Source organism: Desmodus rotundus, chromosome 8, assembly GCF_022682495.2.
Source record: "Desmodus rotundus isolate HL8 chromosome 8, HLdesRot8A.1, whole genome shotgun sequence".
Classification (NCBI taxonomy): Eukaryota; Metazoa; Chordata; class Mammalia; order Chiroptera; family Phyllostomidae; genus Desmodus; species Desmodus rotundus.
This window is the reverse complement of record NC_071394.1, coordinates 42,713,156-42,732,440: the sequence shown is the minus strand read 5'-3', so window position 1 is coordinate 42,732,440 and position 19,285 is coordinate 42,713,156. Positions and strand designations below refer to the sequence as shown.

General features: G+C 38.9%; 1 protein-coding gene across 1 annotated transcript in view; it reads right to left on the bottom strand.

The window, feature by feature from the left end:
* Positions 1-711: 711 nt before the first annotated feature.
* Positions 712-19,285, bottom strand: part of CA8 (carbonic anhydrase 8) — a 99,529-nt gene continuing 80,955 nt past the window's right edge. Inside the window, exon 9 of the mRNA XM_024572197.4 lies at positions 712-1,668. The gene's annotated coding sequence lies outside the window, so the exon portion shown is untranslated. The remainder of the gene's footprint in view (positions 1,669-19,285) is intronic.

Sequence of the window (19,285 nt, the reverse complement as noted above, 5' to 3'; positions counted from 1 at the left end):
TTTATTTTGTGTTTTTAAGGGAAAGATGGTTGGGGACTACAAGACGCATCAGAAGTCAGGTCCAGGAACAGCCCCTGGCTGCTCAGGAGCAGAGAAGCCGGGCGCCTGTGAGCCGTTTGGGTCCGGGCCTGAACACAGAGTCAGCCCAAGGAGTAGGGCAGCACTGTTTGGCCTCTCCTTCATGGAAAACTTCAGTTTGTCTTTTGATGTGGATGAGGCCACACCCGCAGTTAGTGCTAAATGAGTGGCTTATCAGTTTTGTCTGTAAGATACAAATGTTTACATGCGCCAGTTTTTGTAACCACGTTTTGTCATTTCTTCATGTCTGCATACATACAAGGAACAGTGGAAGGAAGAATGCAGGGCTTGCCTCTGCCTCAGAGCTCTGCCCTGACGTGGTCCAGGCAACCAGGGACCCGGCCCTTCACAAGACTCTGCTTTCCCTCACTCTGCGGCAGCCCTCCCGCTTTCTCTCCCCGCCCCGGGCTCCACCATGAACCTGCCACACTTCCGATTTCAAGGACACTTGGTGTGATTTTTATCTGAATTTAATGTTGTCATTTTTACAACTTCTACCCAGCACCTCTAAAATCTCTCAGTACATGCCTGTTCCACCTTTATTATTTCTATTTGTAACTTAGATATTTTGCATCACACAAATCCCTCCAAATTGGGACTATGTTATTGAAGTTATTAGTTTTACAACAGTAGTTATAACAACAAATATTTATTAAGTACTTGTTTTGCACCAGGCGCTCTACTGTTTTACATAAATTATCTCATTCTGTCACACTTAACTATATATAAGCGTATGCTTGAATTTGTCAGTACCACTTAAAATTAATTAAAATAAAGATATTGTTGGTCATCTTGGAAAGAAACATCTCAATCTTCTGAAAACATGAAATCCACAGAATAAAATATTTTGAAGTTTTACAAAATGTACAATACTAAATTATTACAGGGATACTATTAAATTTATGTTGCTATCGTGTCCTAGAAACCACAGCTTCTAATATATCAAATAAATGATTAGATTCCTATCTTCAAATAAATCCTTTACTAAGAAAGTAATACATAAAGCGAGTATTATGTTTTTGCATTAACTTCCCAACTGTTTTCCATAATAACAAACCAGCCTGGCATCAACTGTGGTATGGGGGCTGAAAAATAACATGAGATATGGTTTTTACTAACCCTTTACATTCCACTTTGCAGCTGTACGCTGTTCTTGATCAAAACTCTTATTTTATTATCAGGAATTACATTATTCTCCAAAGGAGTGGATTTTCTGTTGGAGACAGGAAATGAAGGACTGCTAATGCTAGAAATGTATTTTTCCAGTCTCGACATTACTACATGATATAGATTCATATTAATAACAACTCTGAAAACTAGTTCATTTCCTTTACATGCAAGCAATAAACAGTATGTGCAAAAATATGAATACTACCAGCAGTGATGTGGATATAGAATTCGGAGTTTCTCCTGAATGTACAGCCATTTCTAATATCTCACTGGAGCAGTGTGCAGGCGGCTGCCACAGATGTCCATCGGAGCTGGATTAGATGAAGACAAACAAGGCAGGCTTTCAGGGAAAACCGAAGCTGCAGCTCGAACGTATCCATTTCTCATCCAAGGGCACTATACCACCACTGTCTTCCTCCTCTATGCAAAAAGAATGAGTTGATTATGTTACTGACATTCCTCCACGGCAGACTGAAACGTCTTTTTACAGTTCAATGAGAGAGTAAAAACAAAAACTTCATAAAAAAATGGAGAAATTTCAAAGTATCTTCATGCTCAAGCTTGCCACCTCTGCGATTTTTCTCCAGTCTACCGTAATTTTATTGGTATGGCAGAATCTATTTATGCCAAATTTCATAGCAACAAATATTTGACGCCAAAATAAATAACATATGAACTGTTTTCTAAACAAAAATTTACATACAATGTTTAATAATAAAATAAAGCTTTCAGCTACTGCCATTAATTTTATGTGTAATAATCACTGATAGTAACAACTCGGGCACAAAGTTGTCCCCCTCTTCCTAGTCTCCAAATACCTTTACAATTCTATTAAAGAAATGGATAAATAACAAACGGAGAATAATACATGTAAAAAAGAGTACTTTGTGAGACCATGAGTTTCCCATTGAGGAAAAGGACAGCAGCTTTTGGTTTCATAGCAGCCCCTCCTGTGGCCCGAGATGGGGGTGCTGAAACTGACACCTCCACACAGTGGCTAGAGGCAAACTGCTCCGATCTTTCAAACAACAGAAGACCTATTAAAATTGAGAATGTACATACTTTTGACCTGGAATCATCCTGCCAGGAGCTTATCACACAGATATAACCATGCAATCACACAAGGACTCTGTGTGTGAGGTATTTCCTGCTGCACACGAACTGGAGACAAATGACTTCCTTCCTTAATAAATCATGGTGCATTGGAGTACACTTTAAATTTGTCCATGTATGGTGTGTGTGTGTGTGGATGCGCCTATACATATGTACACACAACATCTACTACACATGTATGCATATGTGCATGTTAATATATATCATTTCTGAAACAATTTATTAGAAAATATTTATAATGCTGGGGTACATATATCCAGATTACATGTCAAAGAAGATAGTGGGTCACGACCAAAGCTTTGAGAGTATGCCTCAAAGATATGATTTCAAAGGGAAAACAGGACATTGTTTACGTATATATTTGACAATGAGAACCCATGTGATGAGAAAACAGCCCTTCTGAGTTGCTGCTTAAGCATTTCACAGCATGAAAACCCTGCCCACTCCTGCTTCTGGACTTTTAGACAAAGACCAAAGCTTAGGATTTCTACCACCAGTTTCTGCCTTGCTTTCCTGGGTCAGCTTGTAAAATGACCACTCAGAGCTGAGCCTGTGAAAAAATTAGTGACTGCCACCCCAACCTCCTTATAAGTAAGAGATGCTTGCTACCCTGTTCTCTCCTGCTCGCAGGGGACCAGGGATGGAGGACTGCCTTTCCCAAGGCTCATTGCACCCCCATTCTGGGACCTATAAATATAAATCTTGTGACTTTGTTTCCTTTGTTTGTGTGTGTATTGAAACTATGCCTTCAATCAAAACAGCCCCCAGGTTTTCACTTCCCCGAAGTGGGAGCTCAGATGCTATGGGCGATACCTGCCCAGCCACGTGGTTTGTGCCTCCTCCTTCAGCAGGTCATAATCTGCAGAGTCGTAACTAAACACAGCCCAACAAATTACAAATCAAAGTGACTGACATGAAACTGACTGACAATCAAAATTAAAGTCGCACCACTGCAGAGCTAAAATGAGCCTAAAGGTCATGATGCACGAATTTTCTGCAAAAGGACTATACCCTTGAGCCCTATTTCCTCAAATGTGTTCCACATAACTCTAGAAGTAATGAATGAATCCATGTTCAGAAAAACTGTGGAAATGCTGATTAAATGTAGTAAAATACGGTTCTTTCATATAAAGCCATCTCAGAGTCTCTAACATGTTAACCTGCATTGTAAACCTCCAAAAGGAGAATATAATATACAGGATTTTTCAAATTTATGTGGACAGTCACCTCTTGACTTAGCATCTTGGTGGCCAAATGCTCTGCAGAACACACTTGGGAAAGGCTAGTCTAGAGGCAAATATTCCAAATTTATAAAAGTAATAACATTTCATCTTAAGAATATACCCAACTATTCTAAAATTAAAGTACCATGGTCCAAAACATCAACTGAGAAAATATAGGGAAGTAAATATACAACCACTCTAATCATACAAGGTCAGGTCTTAACCCAGAGCATTGAGCATTGGACACACTCCATGGGCACCAATGCTCGTGCTTGTGGGTGTTTCATTCATCTCTGAAGCTCTACGGGTTTGATTTAGAGGGTTCTCCACAAATGCCGAATGAATTCCAATTTCCCTGACAGTGGACTCTGCTGGTGAACTTAGGTGCTTACCATGCTAAAATCTCTCTCACAGAAGAAACTAAAGATAATACCCCACGCTTGCTGAGCACCTCCTTCTCTAGAGTTTTCAAACAAAGAAAATGTCACCTCTGCGAATGATCTTGGTATTAGTTCCCCCTGAAGACAGACACTCAATCTTGTTCACTGCAGATACCAGATTACCTGGGAAAATGTTTCAATCTATCACAACCTGGGGAATGGATTTGGAATCGGTAAGACCCGAGTTCAAATCCAAACTGTCACCAACTTGCTGTAAAATTTTAGATAATCTACCTGCTCCTTCTAAGCCCCACCTAACAGTTCCTACCTTGTGGGGATTGTGTGAGAATGTAGTATGACGACAGATACAATGTCACAGCAGTGCCTCCAAGGCATATAACTGAACTCCTAGGGACCATTTCAGTTGACGTATGGGCATCTCACTCACTGAAACCGGAAGTGCACTGCTGGACGGCCTGTTGTGTTCCATAGCAGGTGTTGGAAACTTACTTTCCACCACTCCAGAGAAAGTGTTAATGGGGTGAACACTTGTTCTCACGCGCAGTGTTCCCAAGGCCCAGCACAGGATCTGGCCCACAGCCAACACGCCCCCAAAATGTTTCTGTGCATGTACATGTATGTGTACACACATGTTATAAAGTACCATGATGGTAGCAATTGCTGCTTTTGTATTTATTAACCTCAAAATTATTCTTGCACATAGTTTAAAGTGTTAAGTGACGCTGAAAGTTTTGTTGCTAAAACTATAAGTCCCATCCCATATGCCACCAATTTCCTCCCCTCAACTCTTTTAGCTGATTATTTTATTAACACCATAGAACTAAGTAGTGTAATTGTATCGCTCCTTTTCAATTTTCTGTTTTGGTATCGTCTGCTGACTTTTCCTGTGGAGAATGAAGATGTGACCTGCTTTTCCCCCATCAGCCCCACCCCCACACACATCACCCATACCCACATACACCCTTCCCTTCACCCCATTTCCTCAATATGGTTATATAATAATTTTGGCTAGATCAGTATTCAGCTTTTTTTACTGTGGTGATATAAATATTATTCAGAGCTGAGCTATGTTTATTAATATAGCATTAATTCTCCTTTCCTACACAACTTTTTGTTTTCTCTGAAGTTAATAATTATCTTGGGTTTTTTCCAACTTAGCTTCCTACATACTCAATTCAAAACTACCTACCAACTGCTTGACTCTACTCTCAGGAAGTGAAGACATCATGCAGTCTACCAAGTTCATCTTCCTAAGAAAACTCTTCTACATCCTTCTCATCTGCTCACAGCTGGACTGACACCCTCTCTGCCCACAACCCCCCGTCACCTCCACTCTGGCAATCTCCCTGGTCTGACCTCCTGTTTCCGGAAGCCCCTTCTCCTGGCTTACTCCATTTTGGTGAAGCAAACCTTCCAGCGGTTTCCGGAGAGTAAATTTTCAGTGACTCTGATACCTAAAAGTGACTTTGAGAAGTCATTTCAAATTAGCAAAATTTTGCCTGGGTAAGGAATTCAAAGTGGGTTGTGACACTCCCCAGAATTCTGAAGGCCTTCCTTCGTTGACTTTTAGCTTCCAGTATACTGTTGCGTGCGATGTCTCATACTCGAATTCCAGGTTCTTTGATTTCTAACTTGTTTTTTTCTCACTTTAACTTTCCTTCATTGTCCAAAAATTTCACAACACCAGTGCATGGGTATGTATATTGTGATCTACCGTGCTGGAAATTCACTGAGTCCTTTACAATTTGTAAATTTACATCTATGAGTTCTGAGGAAATTTTTTTAATTTTTTTTATATTTTATTTACTCATTTCTAGAGAGAGGGGAAGGGAGGGAGAACGAGAGGGAGAAAAACATAGATGTGACATCAACTGTTTGCCTCTCCCATGCCCCCTACTGGGTACCTGGCCCACACACCAGGCATGTGACCTGACTGCAATCGAACCAGCGACCTTTGGGTTTGCAGGCCAGCACTCATCCCACTGAGCCACACCAGCCAGGGCGAGAAAATGTTTTCAATAATTTTGCTGGTGGTTCCTCCCTTCCATCTTCTCCATTTTCTCCATTTCCTATTATTTGGATAATGGAGCTCCTAGCTTGGTTTTGCAATTTTCCTGTTCTATTCTCCCCTAATTTTGCTCTACTTTCCAAGAAATTTCTTCAATTCTGCCTTCTGATTCTACTATAAAATTTTTCATTTTTTTATTGATTATACTATTACAGTTGTCCTGATTTTTCCCTCTTTGCCCCCCTCCAACAAGTGCCCCCTACTCCCCCAGGCAATCCCCATTGATTCACATCCATGGGTCATGTGTACAAGTTCTTCGGCTACTCCATTTCCTATACTGTACTTTACATCCCCATGGCTATTCTGTAACCACCCATTCATACTTCTTAATCCCCTCACCTCTTCACCCATTCTCCCCCTCCCCACTCCATCAACCATCTGTTAACTTTTCTCTTGCTGCTTTTAAAAGTTTCTCTTTATCTTTAACTTTGGTCTTTTAATTATTATGTGTCTTGTAGTGAGCCTCTTTGCATCCATCTTGTTTAGGACTCTCTGTGCTTCCTGGACTTGCATATCTATTTCCTTTACCAAAAAAGGAAGTTTTCTGTCACTATTTTTCCAGATAGATTTCCAATTTCTTGCTCTTTCTCTTCTCCTTCTGGCATCCCTATGATGGGAATGTGGGACCTCTTCAAGTTGTTTCACAGGTTGTTTATACTATCTTCATTTGTTTGGATTCCTTTTTCCCCTTGTTTTTCTAATACATTGCTTTTTGCTTCCTTATGCTCCAAATCATTGATTTGATTCTTGGCTTCATCCACTCTAGTTATTTCCCTGTAAATTGTTCTTTATTTCAATTAGTGTATCCTTTGTTTCTGACTGGGTCTTTTTTACGCTGCTGAGGTCCTTGCTAAGTTCCTTGAGCATCCTTAAAACCAGCATTTTGAACTCTGCATCTGATAGATTGCTTATCTCCATTTCACTTAGCTGTTTTTCTGGCGATTTGATCTGTTCTTTCATTTGAGCCATGTTTCGTTGTCTCCTCATGTCTCCCTGTGTCTGTTTCTACATATCAGGTAGAGCTTCTTTGACTCAATGTCTTGGTAGTGTTGCCTAATATAGTAGGTGTCCTGTAGGGTCCAAGCTGGGTACTCAAGGCACACCCTTCATTTGGGCTGAATACACCCTCCTCATATTGTTGAGACTTAATTGCTGTTGGCAGGTCAATGGGAGGAATTTACCCAGGCCAGTCAGCTTCAAGGACTGGCTGGGAACACTGAGAACCAACCTCTGTCCTCTATGGAGGATCAGCTGTGCAGGAGCAGGGTATTGGTGCTCCAGTGTGATCTATAGCTATATACTGGGTGCACAGGCCCTGGGGTTTCCCAGGTGGTTTAGGTCAAGAGTAACCCACACTGGTGTTTTGTCTGGGGCCACCCTGCCTGAGCTATAAAGCAATCTGAGATAGTTGCTACTTGTGCTGGGCTCAGAGATTCCCAGGCCAGGCCCAGCAGTGAATCTAGGCTGGCTACATCTAGGACTCAGTGAAACCAGTTGTTGCTTATTTGATAGGATTTAGGAGCCAAGACCAGCCATTCTTATGGAAAAGCAGCTTGGATGGGCCTGTGAGTTGGGTGGGGCAAAGCCTCTGGGGATCTCCAAGACAAGTCAAACAGTGTTAGCCAGGTTGATGGAGTCTCAGATATGGCACCAGCTTGCCAGCTCTGTGGGGGTAGAGTTTAGCAAAGGGACAATGGCCTCTGCTTGCCCTGATGCCAGACATTTCACTTTCTCCCTGTATACCACTAGTGTCTTTCAAGCTGCTACCCTGGCGCTGGACCTCAGAGGGAGTGAGTCTGAGTAGGTGATTCCGAGTGTGGGTTCTTTAAGAGGAATTGCTTGGGGCTCCAGAAGTTTCTTCCACCAATTCAACACCCACTGGTTTTTGCAACGAGAAGTTTGTGTATTTATCTTCCTGGCACTGAAATCCTGGGTTGAGGGGCCTCAGACTCCTCGCTCCTGAATTTTTATCCACTGCCTGTGGATATGGGACCAGCCCATTCTGTGTCTGCACCCCTCCTACCAGTCTGGATGGATGTGGTTTATTTAATTCTGCAGTCATCAGACTTCCATTCAACTCAGTTTCTGATGGTTCTGAGTAATGGTTGTTCTATGTCTTCGTTGTAATTTGATGTGGTTGTGCAAAGAGGTGAGTTGTCTGCCAACGCCACCATCTTGACCAGAAGTCCTCATCTCTGCTTTCATGTTTTCAGTTTCTTAGTAGCATCCTATTCCTATGCAACGGTTGCAACTTTTTTCCTTACCTCCCTGAAGATCTGAATGCTAACCTTTTTGAACTTTTTCTCTTTCTAGGTATTTGTTTCCTAGACCTTACCTTCTTCTGTTTGTTTTAGACTCTTACATGTGATAGTCCTTCTTCAAACATCCTTAACTGCTCATACCTAAGAAAGAACAACCACTACAAGAAATGAGGTTGGAGGTTCCACACACACAGGGGCCTTATGTTATACCCTCACCACAGGATGAGCTGACTGGTAGATTCCAACAGAGAAGGCCCTGGGTATAATATTCTCCAGAAAGATCCTTCCAGCCACCTGTCTGGGGAGGGGCCTTGCTACCAATACATTGGAGGCCAAGGCAGGGGCGGAGGAGGGGAACACAAGGTACGAGGATGTTACTTAATGCGTGGTACGCTGATCCATTGTGCCTATGACCCCTAACGAGAGCCTCTCTTCACCATCTCCAGAGGGTATCTCCAGGCATCCTCCAAAGACTGGGAGTGGGTGGATCTGGGGATGTATGTGCTTCTTAAACAGCTGCTCACCAATACAGACGATTTGAGCCTCCTTGCACTCCAACTTCTAGAGATGTCTGTTGCCACCAATTCCTAGGACTTTTGAGAAATTCTGTCCTGTAAACAGGCTTGCTCCTCACAGCTGCTAAATCCATTACCACACAACCATCTGCTTCCAGTTTCCAAATACTGTTGCTGTTGGTTCCTCTTTTGTTTTCGCTATCCTTGTAGGTTTGTGCATTTAAAAAAATCTATTTCCTGTTATTTTACTGCAATTTGTGGTGGAAACAAAATTAATTGCCTGTGCTTAATGAATTATCAGTATTTAAAATAAAAGTTCCTTTTTATATATTTGTGTATTTTCTAAAGTTTTCATAAAAACTGTATTCCTTGGTAATCAGAATACAAATTTATTTGGTACATCAATCTAAAGAAATGACACATTGAATATGCAAAGGTAATCTGGCTGACTTTCTCTCCTTTGGGACTTGCTCCAAATACCCATTTATCTATATATAAATAATATGAAAGCTTAACTATGAAAGGGAATTTTCTATTATACAGTGATCACTGCCCATAATGAGGCCTTGAAGTATGGCCATAGCGTAAGAAGTCTTCTAAATTATCAGATATTTCAATATCATGATAACAGATGCTATCTTTCATGTGACTATTTCTGAACCCTAAATTATCTTCTACCAGGATACCCTTGGGAATGAGGGCAAATCAAATCACTATTAGACAATTCCCTGAACAGCTATCAAAAATAAAGAAGTACATGTGCAAACATGTCCTAATTCTCAGAAACCAGTGCAGGTCACAGGTGACCTAAGTTTCAGTGAGTCTGGCTCAGCTCACTGATAACCCACTAAAAGCATCCTTCTTTAAGTAAGATAGTTCAATGTAAAATCTCCAAAATAAGTCATCTAAGAAATAGCTGAATGCTAGAAGTAGGGATTCGATCTTTCAGAATAGTCTCTTTCTCCTGTTCACTAGTAGAACCCTCTCTCCGGGCAGTTTCCACATGCTGCTGTGATCGGAAGTTAGCTGTGTACCTGATTCACTCCCAACAGTGGGCTGCAAACTTCTTCACGGAGAGTCTACGTCTATGTTTCTATTTTCACACAGCCCCTTGAATACTGCCATACACAGAACAGAAGGCTAAAAGTTAATGTCCTTCCATTATAGCACACCCACCAGTAACAAGATGAGGTCATGAGGAGGAAAAATAAATACAGAAAGAAAGAGGTCAAAAGCATCAATGCTTTTGAATATTTAAAGGAAAGAGAGTGGACAATGCCTCTGCATTTGGAAATAAAAACCAAGCGTATCAGAAATAAAAAAGGAGTACTAGACATCATTGTTAACTTATTTAACATTATTCTGAAAGTACTAGATGGTGCAATAAAATAGTAAGTACTAAAATTAGAATGGAGGAGATAGAATTGTCATTTACAGATGTGATCGTGGTCTACTTAGAAAATTCAAAACAATCAGCTGAAGTGTTATTGGAAACTATAGAAAAGATTAGTAAGAAAGCCAAGGACAGACTTAAGCAATTATTTTTCCAATGAAATAATATTAATCAATATATAATTTTAATGGAAAATGACACTAATCAAAATTGCTGATTATAACAATATTTGTAATAGCTCCCATTTGTTGAATGCTATCCCTTTGCAAAGCTCTGCCCTGTGCATTTTACCATATTTCACTGAATCCTCAGAACATCTCTAAGCGGTATGACTCTCAGCGCCTCCACTTCATTTATGAGGAAACTGAGGCTGAAAGAATATCAGTAATTTACCCAAGCTGTGGAGCAGAAAGTGGAGATAATGGTTCCTCATCAAGCTACATACCTCAGGCTGACTCCAGAGCCCAAATGTACATGCCGGAGTAAATTTAGTGAGAAGAGAGAACTATGCAACATATAAAGAACATAAAAACTTAAATAAACATAGACCTGTTTATATTTATTTAACCGAGATTTAATATGGTAAAATATCAATTATCTTCAAATTACTATATATACTGTATTTTTCAGACTATAAGATGCACTTTTTTCCACAAATTTGGAAGGAACATGGGGGTGCATCTTATAGTCCGAATGTAGTTTACATTTACATTGGTGAAATATTATTTATGTTATTAGATATTTTACCACATTTTTTGCTTCAAAACTTTTTTCGCTATTTTCCTCCTCCAAAACGTAGGTGCATCTTATGGTCCAAAAAATACGGTATAGTCAATGCAATCTAAATGAAAATTTCCAGCAAGATTCTTTTTCCTTTCTTTTTCTCTCACTTTTTCTCACCCTCTTTTTCTTTTATTCTTTATTTCAATCTTTGTGATAAAATAATCCTATATTTTCTCTGGGAGAATTAAGCATGTGAAAATAGCCAGGAAAATTCTGCCAAAAAGATTAGTAAGGGATGCTGTCAGGCCAAACTCTAAAACACACACCCTGACACATACATTGCGGTCGGCGCTCATGACCAGGCAGATTAATGGGACAGAACGGGAAATTCAGGAATAAAATCAGGTATTCACAGGAATACTTAATATAATGTAACAGAGTCCCTTTTACCCAGATTGGCAAGAATAAAAAATGAAAATACTCAATGTTGATAAAGGTAAAAAGAAATAAATGTGTAGTTAGACACATGGTTAGTGGAAACATAAACTGATGTAATTCTTGGGGAGAGTCATATGCTAATACAGTATATTACAGTATATATGCATATATACATATATATTACAATTCATTTTCTGATCCAATAATCTTATTACTAAAAAAGTTTAAGGAAATAAATGCATAAATTAACCATCTATTATTGATTAAAGCAAAATACTGGGAATGATCTAAATGTACAATAATAGAAGAATAGCTCAGTAAATTTTGTAACATACTTAAAGGCAACTTATGTACAATCATTTAAAAGTATGCCATCTCTTCAATGGCATGAAAACATATTTCATCAAATAGATAGAAAAACAGCCTGCATAATTTCATTGCATAAGGGACACCATATGTCCACATATCCATGTGAAATACATATGTGCACAAGGAAAGATCAAATGGACAAAACTATGTTGAAGGTCACATTTATTGAACACTTAATTGTGGACCAAAATTAAGCTCTTTGATTACATTATCTCATCATATCTTCACAACCACTTTATGAGGTAGACACTATTATGGCCTTCATTTAAGTGATTGAAAAAAGGAGATTTAGAGATATTAATAACTTTCTCAAGGTCACACAGCTAATTAGTGTGGAGTCAGGATGAACCTGAGCCATCTCTCCCTGTGCTACAGATCCCCCACGCTCACCAGAATGTCCCAGCGCTGGGGACAGCTATCACCGAGGGGAGGGTTTGAGAAATGTTTGCTTCTGTGTTTTTTTAATTTTCTTCCATGAACGTGTATTTGGAAATATGGGAACAAAGAACAAAAAAAGAAATAAATCAAAGGTGAATTTTGCCACAGCCAGTTCAGTAGGTAGATGGAAATCAGCACATTTCAAGAAAGTGAAGAGTAAAAAGATGAGAGAGAAGGTGAAAGTTATACAAAATGACTGGTAAAAATAAATGGCCAAAAACTCCTTCTATAAAATAATCAGTGGTGTAAGCAAAAATCAGCATACCACTCCTTAGAGGGTAATTTAGCAATGTTACCAAAAATGAAAATATGCATGTCCTTTTTCCCCAGAAATCTCCTTCCCAGGAAGTTTTCTGAAAAAAGATAAGGAGGCAAAGACAAAGGACTTCCTAATTCTCTGCCCTTTGTTATGTGAAACGTGGTGTAGTGAGAGAGCTCAGGATTTGCAGGTAAACCTGCCTGGGCTTGAATCCTTGCTTTGCACTTTAATGGCTATGACCTTGAGCAAGTTAATCAACCTCGCTCAGCCTCAGTTTCTTTATCTCTATAATGAAAATAAAAACACATGCCTCACAGAATTGAGGATTAAATTAGATAAAATATAACAGAACATCTGAACTACAAAGAGTATATGTTTTTACTTTCCATCACTCACGAATGTGTATAACTTAGAATGAATGTATAAACTTAATCAAAACTCTAGGATAAAGCATAAAGCGTGGTCATTTCTACATTTCTTTGCATCAAAGTATCATAAAACATTAAACACTATTAGCTTTTAAAGTTACTCAGAAGTAAACCTATGTTATGAAACTTTGACACTTTCTCAATCTCAATTAGTCTAAACTAATGAACAAAACTATTTTATACACTACAGTGCATCATGTTTTTCCTCTTTCTTCCCTAATCCCTGGTGTGTTGTAAGGGTGATTGAGTACCTAATTACTTCTTAATTAAATGCACATATTATACATTTTTCACTAGTTCAAGCTTAATGCTTTTAGTCCAGAAATTAAATTCAATGAAATGAGGTTGAATTGGGATTTGGGCAACTATTATAATGAGAGGTTTGTATTATGTATAATTATAAGTAAATATGGATTTTAGTATTATTTCCTATGGAACTATTTCAGGTACAGGAATGTGCCATAAATGACTAATTTAGATGATGACTAACATTGTTATTCTTATTTACAATCTTTTATATTCCTAATCACAGTGATTTTATTGCTGGGAACCACTAAATATAATCATTCTTTAAAGAAAAGTTATTGGAGATCCATTGGTTGTCCCAATACTAAAACCAGAATGAACATTTCTATCTGTGAAAAATTATGAGTTTCTCTGCAGCATTAAGGTTATAGGACTTCTCACATGCTGCAAAAAGAAGAAAAATATAAATCTTGGGAGACTTGGAATATAACCAGTCACAGTAATCAAAAATATTTATTCATGACAAACTATAAAAATATTGCTATTGAAATGGCATTCCAATTTAGTTAATACTTTACAGACAGTATTTCATGAGGGTTTTTCTTTCTTTTTTGCATTAGGCAGGAGTAAAAACACTCTGAAGTAGGTATTGTCAGACAACAAAGGTTTGGTAGCTTGTTTGTTTCTAAGTAAGGGAAGCAACCACCTAGAATAATGTAGTTGAAGACCTCAGGCAGAAAACTAGATTAAATAATTTTCTGAGATCCAATTCAACTCCATGATTCTAAGCTGTTCCTGAAAATATTTTCTACAGACAAGGCGTAAAGGCCTTTATAAGTTTCTAACCACTGAATTTACAAGAATTCAGAAATTTCTAAGGGATTTAAGCAGCACTGTAATGGAAAACGGAAGCTATATGTAAACATTTTGCTATATATAATCATCAGGACTGTAACTATTACACAATGAAATGAAAATATTAAGTAGAAAGTGAATTAGAGAACTTCATCCTTTCATTATGTTTTTGTACTTCCTTGTAATTGCTAACACAACAACTTACATATTTGTAGATCTAATGCAGATAAATTTTCCAAAGCCCATTTCGAAAGACTGTACCTCACTAGCTGAGGCATTTGAATCAGATGGCAACAATACTACACATCATGTGGATGGCAATAACAAACCACAATACCACCACCAGCCCCTAATGGAAAATGGTGCCAATTAGTTATTTTTCCACTGTGCTCAGGTATGGATTCAGAATCCTACTTTACACGCTTGTATCAATCCCTCAGAATTGACACACACATATGAGTGCCCTATGTCATCCATGTCTGTTATTTTTATAAATCTTTCGTGAACAATCCTACATAGAAGAGGAGGATGCTCTTGCAACAGTCTAGGTGAGAGATGATGCTAATTTTATGGGTTGTGATGATGAAGATAAAGACATCAGGTCTTTCCAGAGAGTATCCAGCCATGTACTGTGAAAAATAGAGGCATTTATTAAAGAAGATACAAGGTACAAGAAACACTGTACATAGGACAATGATGCCTCAGTCCCCATCAAAGTAGGCACCTTGGGACCTCACTCAGTTCTCCCAATTGCCATCAGCTGTGCTGTCATATTTTCCTAAATCTCATTGACAGTCTGAAATCTCTTCCCTTTCAAAGGTGATTTTAGTTTTGGGAAAAGCCAGAAGTTGCAGGGTGCCAAATCTGGGCTGTAGTGGGGCTGAGTCACCTGGCTGATTTGATGTTTCACCAAAAAACTGCACAAGTTGTAATGCATGAGCAGGTGCATTGTCTGATGAAGCTGCCAATCACCAGAATCCCATAGCTGCGGCTTCCTGAATCATTTGAATAGTTTCTGCAGAGGAATGGTCAAGCTTAATGCAAAATTTGATGCAGATTCGTTGCTCTACTTGCTCAGTCATTTTTTAATGTGACAGTCACACAGTACACATGCTCACTCAATGGCTTCTACCACTCCCACTGACTAGTGCAGTGAGGTCATCATTGTTCACACGTGCACATTCCTGTCCACTCTCCTTGGCTGCCAAGTTACTTCGATGTCATGCAAGCCGTTCTTGTTATATTAACATGGTTGGACTTTTTCCGGACAGAACTTGGTACAGATGAATTTGGAGCTGCCAGAAGGAAAATCTGCAGAACTGGATGACAAGTGGAAATGTGAGGTGAGGTGAGGTGAGGAAGAGGAATGTCAGGTATGACTTGGGTTTCTAAGAAAACTTCAAGAGAGCCAAGTCTGTGAAGGAATATCATAAACTCAGTTGTGTGTATGTTGAGTTTGAGATGCCTTTGACACATCCAAAAGAAAAGTCACACTGTCAGTCAGGCGCTTGGTTCTAGAACTTAAAAGAGACATGTGGTCTAGGAATATAAATGAGTGGATCATCGTATTTAGTGGCAACAGAAGCTGTGGGTGTGGGTGAGTCCCCATGGAGAGAGCAGCCCCTCAGGCTGAGCTGTGAGGGCTCCGACAGTGAGTGCCCTAGTTCTACCATGCCTCTGCTTTCCTAAACCTCTGAACTTCATCAGGGGAGAGAGAACTAGAGAGAACACACAACAGATAAAGGAGGAAGAAATTGACATGCATGTCTCTTAAGGTTTTCTTAAGTCTCAAAGTGGAAAAACAAAGCCAAAAATGTGGTTTGAGTAAATGACCAAAAATGAGCACTCATGAGGTAAAAGACATAAGAGAACATATTTAGAGAAGATAATTTGTTCTCGGTGACTTTCTTATGGAAAATAAATCCTTTAGGTTTAAAACCACAAAATCTATTTAAGGTATCAGAATATATTAATGTTCAACATGCATGATTGCAAAATGTTCTCTTTTTTCCTACCCAAACACAATTTTGTATGAATTCATAGGGGTGGAAGAAAACTAAATTATTCAGAAATTTTTATGCACAATAAATGATTAACGTTTCTAAAATATAAAAAGGGTACAAACATGGAAGCCAGGACTACTTTCCTTGTTTACTAATCTTGAAGAAATGCCTATATAGTTTTGATATTTTTTATTCTTGGGTTAATAACAATTTTATAGCACATAATCAAAACACAATAGATAGGATGAGCACCCTTGGTATCAGGGTGTTTTCTTGAAATCATTTTGAAACCCTTTAAGAAAGTCATTCCATTTTCGAGAAATTCTGACACAATAAATTTAAAACAGCTGCATCCATCGAGCTTTCATTCCTCACCCTAATGCTGCACATTATGTTAAATTATCAGACTGAGAAGAGTACAGGTTCTATTGACTAAAATACGGCTCCCGGCTTCCCATTCAGCCAGGGAAGATAATAGCTTTTCCCTCTCAGGGCTGTCCAACCTGTGGTCTGTGGTCCGCATGCGGCCCCGGGGTGGCTGTGAATGCAGTCCAACACAAAATCGTGAATGTACTTAAAACATTATGAGAGTTTTTTGTGATTATGTGTCGCAATGTATTTAATGTGCGGCCCAAGACAACTGCTTTTCTTCCAGTGGGGCCCAGAGACACTGAAAGGTTGGACGTCCCTGATAGCTGGTCATGCCGAGGTGACATTCTCCCTTTCCCCACCCATCCCCTCCTCTCCTGTAATGCCTTATCCTTTTCTAACATGTAACTCTTTTAGGTTATTAAAGAGAACTGATATGGAATTGATGCTAGCTATAGTTCATTAAAGCTCAGAAGACATTGTTCATTCAGAAGTACACATGGGGAGGAGTTCAACACAGTCAAGGGGGACTCCAAAGACCCAGAAAGAAAATGAGGGCAAGTTTCAGAGATGGCTGCTTAATACGTACTCTTTTCTCTTCCACATTTTTGGGGCATTTTTTAAATCTATTTAGGGCATACTTATATTTTCCACTGGTAAGTGGAAAAAAGGAAAACTATTTAACAAGCTTTGTGGCATTGCTTTTTACAGAGAGTAACTAATTATAATTAATTATACTTACCGTAAACATATGTGCAGTTCAACGATACCTGAGTCATGGGGGAAATAGCTAGGCCTAAACAGTCAGAATAGCCTTTTAAAAATGGACTAATACTTAATGAAACAAATAGGCAAATAACCACTTATTAGCACCAATATTATGACACCAACAGCAACAAGTAAACTGGACCTAATGCTTGTTCTTGTTTGTTGTTTGTTGTTGTTAAGATTTGGTTCTCCCACACCATGTAGAAAATTCAACAGGTAAAGGACCATTTAATGTCGACCGACTCCCAGAAACCTGAACTAACACTGCACTTGGGTGAGTTATATGCTAATTCTTTATACAAGTATAGAATCGGAGTTCATGCCTCTGAAACGGTAATGGGCCAAGTCACAGATTATTCACGGGAGTAATGAGTCTGGGTTATCAAATCCCTTCAGATGTCTAGACGTGTCATGCAAAAAAGTGCCATTCTAAGTCCAAAAACTCGAGTTATTTTAGTAAAACATAGCTAAAATAAATCTAAATTATTTTAAACACTTTTTAGAGAACTACTAGGAAAAAAGTTTTTTTTTTCCTTTCAGTTCCAAGAGCTTACATGAAACATTCATGCATTAAATTCAAAGTCTGACTGTCAAATCATTTCACTTTAATAAAAATTTGAATTACCTGCCTTAGGGCATTATTAAATATCAAATAAAAAGCATACATCCATAAGTCTGATTTCCCAATATAATTTTTATGTAAAACTATAACTAGATTTGTATAACACATTTCAAGATAAAATGATCGAAAATGTAATCATAAAAAGATGATGTCAGAATTGGCGTTGCCTTTGAAAGAAGCCTGCATCGCTCTTAGGAATTTCGGGGAAAATGACCTCCTTTAAGTGATCTCAGCCTCCAAGAAATGGACAGAAATCCATCTTCCTTTTAAAATACCTAAATTATCATTGATTTAAGACTTTGATAATTACACATTATCTATCACACTGTGAATATGACGTATCTGAAATATATATAATCTCATTAACATTAAGCTCTCACGCTGTGTGTGCATGTGTAAGAGCGATAAAATAGTGTTGTTTATTTAAATATTTATAGAGAGGTAACTCTGGTCCAGGGACATATGGATCAAAAATTCAAGAGAATCTTATTTCATTAGAAAGTGTCATTCATAATTACTGATATTCACAGATAGTATACTAAACTTAGGCTGGAGAAAATCACAAATTCATGTTCGCCAAACCTCTTCAGACCTCACTGCCTGCCCTGCTCACTGGTCGCTCCTGTAAGCCCACCCTTCCACCCTTCACTCTGCTCCAATCTCCCATTTCCCCTGCTGCTCTTGCCCCTCCTAGCTGCTACACCATTCTTCCTGAAATAATAAAAACAAGTCATACCATCCCAAAGTATATAAATCATCACCTCCTCTTCCTTCCTATTAAAGCTCATAAAGTGTCTACTCCATTAAAAAAATGTCAGTCTCCAAATTTGCTTAGGATTTCATCTCTTTTCAACTTTTCACCCCCTCTGAGAAACAGCATCTTCAGCCCCTCCATCTACTGGCTCATTCCCCTGAAAATACAGAGAATTCTAGTATTTCTTTTGTTTTTTAAAAAAGAAGAAGTCTCATTCTCACCGCAAAAAAGAAATGCTCTATATGTGACATGACAGACATTAGCTAATGCTACCATGGTAATCACATTGCAATACTTAAGTGTATCAAATCAACAAGATGTACGCCTTAAATTTACACAATGCTGTTTGTCAATTTTATGTCAATTAAGGAAAAAAGTCTCCTTCAATCTCATCCCCTCTGTTGCTGCAGCCTCTGCTCGCCTCCCAGCCCAGCATCTCTGCCTTCTCCCTTCATACTCTACATCGTCCTGTCTATGACATCCCTGTGATCAGCTCAAAACATGCATGGGATCGGGCCACTCCCTAAGTAGAAGTCTTTATGAGATCTCAACACATCAACAACGGAATAGAGATGCTTTCACGTGGCTGATAGACCCTCTAAGAATGGGCCCTGCCTAACTTTCCACTTTGGTTTCTATTCCCAGACTCACAAGGTCTTCCTTCAGGTGCCTCAATGTATTAAATTCTCAGCTCCTCCAAAAGGAGAAGCCCCTCGGGACCTCTGCAAAAGATACTCCTTTTATCAGAAATCTCCTTCCCTACATTCTTCGTTCTTCTCAATCATGGACTT